This window comes from the organism of the source record quoted next, unplaced genomic scaffold (assembly GCF_019419815.1).
Source record: "Pyrus x bretschneideri cultivar Hongxiangsu unplaced genomic scaffold, Pyrus_bretschneideri_v1 Contig20, whole genome shotgun sequence".
NCBI lineage: Eukaryota > Viridiplantae > Streptophyta > Magnoliopsida > Rosales > Rosaceae > Pyrus > Pyrus x bretschneideri.
In genome coordinates, this window is record NW_025999502.1 from 1,067,019 (window position 1) to 1,074,846 (window position 7,828).

Consider the following 7,828-nt stretch of genomic DNA (forward strand, 5'->3'; position numbering starts at 1 on the left):
GCATAACCAAATGAGAGATCAATTGTTAAATTATAGTATGGTGGTTTATATGGAGAGCAACGTTTTTTTTAGAAAACTTCATTTTAATCCTTGGCAAAGATGACTTTTTGATTAAAACCATGAGTAAGATCAAAATCTAATTTTAGTCCCTTGATACATTAATAACCTCATTTATTAATTATATTTTGATGTTTTAATCATTTATCTTTTTCTTCTAATTTTTAAAGTATTAATTTTATTTCATTATAATTTTTATTTTCATTTCATTCATCGTAATTTATTTTGTTGTAAACATTTAGATAAACTAATTTTTGTTATACAATATATTTCGATGTACTTTATCTTCTTCATTTAGGTATATTAAATTCATTATAATTCATTTCGGTGCATACATTTAGATACACACATTTCGGTACATGCATTTCGATACAAACATTTAGGTACATTAATTCAATATAATACATTTTCGGTACCAACATTTCGGTGCATACATTTCGGTACACATATTTAGGTACATTAATTTCATATTAATACATTTCGGTGCATATATTTAGGTACATACATTTTGGTACTAACATTTAAATATATTAGTTTAATATAATATATTTCGGTACTAACATTTATGTGACATCCCACATTGCCTAGGGGAGTGATCCTTATATGTATATTCTCATCCCTACCTAGCACGAGGCCTTTTAGGAGCTCACTGGCTTCGGGTTCTATGGGAACTCCGAAGTTAAGCAAGTAGCGCGCAAGAGCACTCCTAGGATGGGTGACCCATTGGGACGTTCTCGTGTGAGTTACCATAAACAAAACCGTGAGGGCATAGTCGGGGCCCAAAGCGGATAATATCGTGCTACAGTGGTGGAGCGGGCCTAGGAAGTGGTCCCTCCGGGCCGGGATGTGACATTTAGGTACATTAATTGAGTCTTTCAAGTTTGAAGAATGTTAAATAAAATTAATAAGTTAAAAAACTCTTTTTTGGTCAAAAAAGAAATTAAAATTTGTGTCTTAATAAATTTAAATATTTAATGGGAGACATTAAATAAAATGCACATTAATTATTTTGAATTAAAGACACATTAGGGACTAAAATCAATATTCAATCTAACACCAGGTTTTTTTTAAAATTTTAATTTTCTTGAAGGATTAAAGTTCAAAAACCCCTATTTTTTCCATTAAAAATGAAGCTATAATGCAGCGTTTTTCTTTGATAATGCGTCATGGACAATTGTAACTTGTATTGTTATTTGTTTTATAAATTATGAATGATGAAACTGTGTTTTAATTTTTAAAATTATTGTATGTCTAATTTATGAACTTTTATGTGCTCCTCCAAATAATTTTTCCACACTACCATCCACCATGCAGAAACTAATCCATATGTCCACTTTTTTTATCTTTTTTTTTTTTCGGTAAACAATCCATCTGTCCAGTTGTATCGCTCTCAATTTATTAAACTGATGCATGCATTACATAATAGAATATGGCACTGCTAAAGCCAATGAGTAGAATTAATGAATTCGTAGTTCAACAATAACCAATATTTGTCTTTGAAAAACTCAAGTTTTATATATTTAGAGGTGGGTGTGGGTGGCTCTCTATTACCTATATTGTTTCGAGTTCCAGAAAAATTCAAAACTTTTGGTTGGTGAAGACATATTGTTTGCATTTCTCAAATTAGGAGTTACTTTGGTCAAAGTTTCAATATTAAAACAAAACTCAGATGCATCAAACAGTTGACAAAAACTTACCATAATTATTATGTATATATCAAGCGCCTAATATTCTCGCATAACTCCTATCAAGTCATTTTTTATATTTATGTTAAACATCATGGAATTATCATTTCCATAGTAGGATTAGTGTAAATGAACCAAATAAAATAAGTTAGCCTGACATTGGATTTGGATCATCGAGTTAATGTATACAATTCTTAAATAAATCCTTTAAGTTCTTCTCCATACACTTAATTATATTCTTTAAGTATCTCCTTTTTCTTCTCCGGTCGCCGACTCACCAACCCACCCAGAGAAATGTGGTTGTTAATTAGAACACTTGGGGATGTCGATCGTCCAAATAGGTAATAGGTAATAGGTGTCTGGTTGGTTGTTTCTTAGGTCCACCTTCACCTTCCCTAAATAGTTTTATATCAATATATGGGGAGAAAAAGTGGCATTATAACTTGGGTCATTTCAAGTGGAAATCTAATGTACTTTAACATTATCTTTCACAAGTTCATACCATATTCTCTCTTCTTTTTTTCTTTTGATGACACTCTACCGTTGAGTTATGTCCCTTCTCTTGCCTCGTTCCCCATCGAAAAATAGAACTAACGTAGTTGGAATCTCATGTCGGTCCGAATGAATTATCCTTTCCATGGATCAAGGTAAATATTTGTTTGCTAGGCAAGAGAATAGCAAATTACAAATTCAATCGCGGTAGGACATGTATTTCTATTACTATGTTATTCATAAATCAACTAAATTTTGTCTAATTACAAATTTATTATGGCAATGCTAATTAATACATTTCTAATTCCGTTTTGCTAAAACTTAAAATTTTCTTGAACCAAAAATGTGTGTGTGAGTTCGATCACGTTGTTTGTGTAAGATTCCACATCGACCAATGGAGAGGAGGTGATGTACCTTATATGTACATGCTCCCCTCCCTATAGCACGAGGTCTTTTGGGAACTCATTGGTTTCAGATTCCATCGGAACTCCGAAGTTAAGCGAGTTCGAGGCAAGAGCAATCCTAGGATGGGTGACCCACTGGGAAGTTCTCGTTTGAGTTCCCAGAAACAAATCCGTGAGGGAATGGTAAGTCCAAAGCGGACAATATCATGCTACGGCGGAGTCAAGCTGGGATGTGACAGAATGATATGAGAGCCACTCTGCCATTCGGTGCGGATGTGTCGAAGGAGACACCGGGTTCCCTTTAAGTAGGGTGGATTGTAAGATCCCACATCGACCAACGGAGAGGGGGTGATGTACCTTATATGTACATGCTCCCCTCCCTATAGCATGAGGTTTTTTGGGAAATCATTGGCTTTGGATTCCATCGGAACTCCGAAGTTAAGCGAGTTCGAACGAGAGCAATCCTAGAATGGGTGACCCTACTAGGAAGTTATTGTTTGAGTTCCCAGAAACAAATCCATGAGGTACGTCCAAAGAGACAATATTGTGCTACGATGGAATCGAGTTGAGATGTGACAGTTTGTATGATTGAATCATTACAACATTGCATTAAGTTCTCCTTTTGACTCAGACAAAGCATTATCGAGTTCTTTCGACAAAAGTAGCCAATTATTTACTTTCCTTAGTTTGATTTTCCTTGTTATGGACTTTTGCAGATTGTCATTTTTGCTGTTCCTAAAAACATCACATATTCTTTTTGGCTGTTCTAAAAAAGTAATACTTTTTGCATGTTTGTTCCGATGTCACCAACCCCTTTATCTTCAACTCAACACACACACACACACACAAAATATTCATCTTTGTATAACCCCTAATTTGATGGTGTCTACAAATACAGTACTTTAATTAAAAGGACGCATTACTAATTAATTAATTAGAACGTTCTTATCTTTACAAGTTCATATAAATAATTATATGTTTTTGTACCAAAAGTGGAAATAGTTCATAACCACTTTCTAGATTACATCAACGAATTCATAAAACAGGCAAAAACAAACACAAATTCCAAATTCTTGAAGCACATGCAACCAAATACTCATTATTTTCAAACATTTTCCAACCAAATACTCATTAGTTTGAAATAGTGTCCAACCAAATAGTCAATATTTTAAAGATAAGATATAGGATTGCAAATTGCACCCAAACTTAAAAGTGCAAACTGTCACTTACTCAATTTTTCCTGTTAAAAAACTGGTAAATTTAAAGTGTCATTCTGGTAGTGTATATGTTTTATGGGTAATTAGAACCCTAAATATTGAAGACAATGACATAGTGAGACAATTCCAATATGCATGAGCAAGTACTGAACCTAGCTGATAGCCCGAATACTAGTTTATATATACGTACTGTTTGTTGAGTATCAATATATGACATGCTCAACATTGGTTAGTTAGTGAGGCTATCATGCCATACTAAAGTTTTTAAGTTGTTACAAAGATTAGTTAGTCTGTTAGAAGTTTAAGAAGGAAATTTTAAGCTAGATATATGTGTGTATAAAAGCTTTGTAATTGTAAGGATCCAATTCATTAAGTCTGAAATACAATTCATACAGTTTACTCTTTCTTTCTCTCTTAGGGGTTTCTCTCTCTCGTTCTTCATTTTCCTCCATTTCTTATTGTTCTTTGGTTCTTTCTCAATGTAGTTATATAAGAGCAGGTTGTCTCACGTATGAAGTCAAACAGTCACATGCGTTCCACGCCACCCCATTGTGTTGTCCACTTAGCATGCATGACACTGTTCAATTTCAAAAATTCTTGGTGACTTTGAAATCATATATAGGAATGTCGATAATGTTGATGGCAGCATTTTGTCATCTCTTATGGACTTGCAGTTTTGGAAGGTAAAGAAGTAGTCTACAAAGTCATCGAGATGAGACTTATAACCAACGAATGTGCAAAAATTCCAAATGTTTTTTCTTTTTTATATATTTTTCTCTACTTACTCGGTTGGTGTTTAATTTACATTTCAAACGGAAAGTAGAAGGAGAAATCTGATCCAAATCTGTCATTGGTTATTCAAGACTGATTCAAGACCATTTGTACGTACTTTATATATATATATATATATATATATAATTTTTTTTTTTTCTACTTACTCAGTTGGTGTTTAATTTTTATATTTCAAACGGAAAGTAGAAGGAGAAATCGGATCCAAATCTGTCATTGGTTATTGAAGACTGATTCAAGACCATCTGCACGTACAAAATGTTAGGAAATTGGGACATATGCTCTTTCTAGACTAGCCCATGTTAGTCTTCCAAATAATTGATGTGACTTGAACTTAAACCCATATATCGAGGTAAATTCTAAAAAACGTTATACGCTAGTTGGCCGGTAAGTAGGAATTTAGCGTATAGGAGATTAGGTAGGGATCCAAGTTTTTTTTTTTTTAATTAAATTTTTTATATAACATATAAATAAGTGTCTGCCTATATTTCTAAATAAATAAATAAATAAATTATTGTATTGAGAAATATAAATTGTAAAATAGAATTATATAAAATTTATAAAGTACTAGTACATATTGAAAACATGGAAAACAAACATACAATGACTGTTTATCATGTATCCAACAAGTCTTAAAATATATTAGAAACATAACATGCAAAATATAAGTTTATCTGTTTCTATCTAAGTGAGAGTCACGACCCTAAACCCTTTTGCTTCCTTATTCTTTAACTGGAAATATGATTAGCCCCTTAAACTCAAGTTTCTTCACATAAAATCGGAGATAGATTCATTAATTCTGTTTCACTTTACACAGTTTGCATTTCTTAGATGCCTAAATACCCCTGATTACTTATTGCACTACCATAATTAACACTTCTTGCAACGAAGCAAAGTGCATCGCACAAAGATGTATTTTGTCACTTAAATATTAACACGATGAAAGCTTTGTTGCAAAGCCGTTGTCATGCAAAGGTCGTGAAAAATGCGTTTGCAATACGAACAAAGTGTAGTTCATCGCACAATGGTCCTTGTCCGACGAAAAAGAGTTTTGTCGCATAGAATATAGAGCAACGAAGCATGTCATTGCGCAGATATCGATGGTCGAAAACATGTCATCGCATAAGTAATTTTAATATTATTTAATTATAAAATTCTTGTCATTTACGAATATGCGCGACGAATACCTTTCTTGCTTTTAATCTTATGCAACGAAGAACTTTGTCACGCAAACATTATTTTGTTATTTTTTTTTCTTTTGGCTTTCAATTTTTTTTTATGAAAATTTAATTATTTTTTGTAATAATTTTCTAAAATTATTACTATAATTAATAAAGAAAAATTATTTATTTATACTAAATATGCAAATGTACGTACAAGTCAAATTTTTTGAAATATCCAAAAAAAAAAAAAAAACTACATTAAAAATTATGTGGGGTCTACTGTGTCGGCATCAACGTGTTGGGTCTCTTCCAGGTATAGAAGCTGGGAGGTCAATGGTGGAGGAGAAGCTGGAGGAAGATGGATGCTAGACAATTATAAGACCTTTAAGATATGGAACATCTTGCTCTCGTGGCCCGCCATTGCTCTATTCTGGGCTGCAATGTGGAGATCATGGGTCGCAAGCTTTTACTTTAGGTCTGCCACTTCCTGCGGTAAAGCGGTGACTTGTCTTGTGGCTTGTCTAGAAGAGGAGGCAATAATGAGCTGAAGTTGGGAATTCTCTATCCCCCCTACAAACCTTACCAGGTCTTCGACCCAATGTCTGATCCAGGGTCTCAATTAAAATCTAAAACCTTGCATCCAAGGTTGGTGTCAGGCCCCGGACTCGGGGTCAACAGAAAAACTCCTTGCCTGATACGTGAGTAAAAGTTAAAAATAAAAATGAAAACGAGCTTATTTTTTTTACAAATAAATCCAGAAACCTTACAAGTGTACAAAAATAATAAAAAAAAAAACTCGTAAATACATCGTCTATCACAACCTCAGCTTGTGTACCCTTCGTTAATGTTGTATCAATCTACAAGGTCTAAAATGTACAAGGTGAACGAAACTGAAGCTGAGTAGGGACATAAGTCTTATCAAGGACAATTGTCAAGGCTAAACCAAGTGACATGCAACACGTAATCAATTACATCATGTTATCAAATCAACAACATAAATTATATTTCATGAATGCAGCTCAACTTCAATTACCTAACCCGTTAATCTATATAATATAACAAGCAGACATGCATGTCCCATACCATGCATTTTCTTAGAGTCTATTTCCAAGGTGCTTGCCATAGGACCATAAGTGGGGCCAGAACGATAAAACCTTCGACAACATAACAGAGACTCGCCCAAGACCCAGAGATTGGTTTAGAGATGAAATTTTGGAATAGGTTATCCATTAGGCAAAGCGGTAAGTAGGACCAGACCAACTACACAAGACTATGTTTTTGAGCTCCCGTTGCCTATATTAAAAATAATACTTATACATTAATTATGTGTGTGTGTGTGTGTGTGTTTTTTTTTTTTTAACAATATCTACACTAAAAGGGAGGAGGTGGGCTTAGTCATACAATGGACAAGCAGTAATGTGGTTCAAATTTGACCTTTGGCAAGAATCGAATCTAAGACCTTGCACTTACAAGTGGAGAAGAATACCACTAGACCGTAGTACCAAGTGGCAATTATGTGTTAAGTATAGTATTAATTTTCTAAAATCTACATATCCTATATATATATATATATATATATATCTATTTCATGTTGCACCGATCTATGTATAAATATTTCTTTGGTAAATAAAAATAAGATTATTTTGTTAATAGTTACCTGTATGTGATTAAATAGAGTCTCAAAGTCAAAGAGGTAGAGGAAAACCTAAGAGATAACAAACTTTTCTAGCGTGCCGAGGAGATGTTACGTTCTCCTTGCATGCTGAGCATGTCATATAACCCTTAGTGCTCCAATTGAAAATCATTGCTTAGGCGAGAAAATTGTTTATAGTCCACATCACTCCTACCTGCAAGGTGAACATCTTACTAGCAGACTTATTGTATGTGCACACCATTTTTAAGTCCTTTAGCTCATGATGTGATATATAATAGCACACAAATTAAACCCTTTTTTGACAATTGTAGTATGGATAAGTAGGGATTGTTCTAGGCTGGTGATTAGGAGGGATTGCTAATCTACT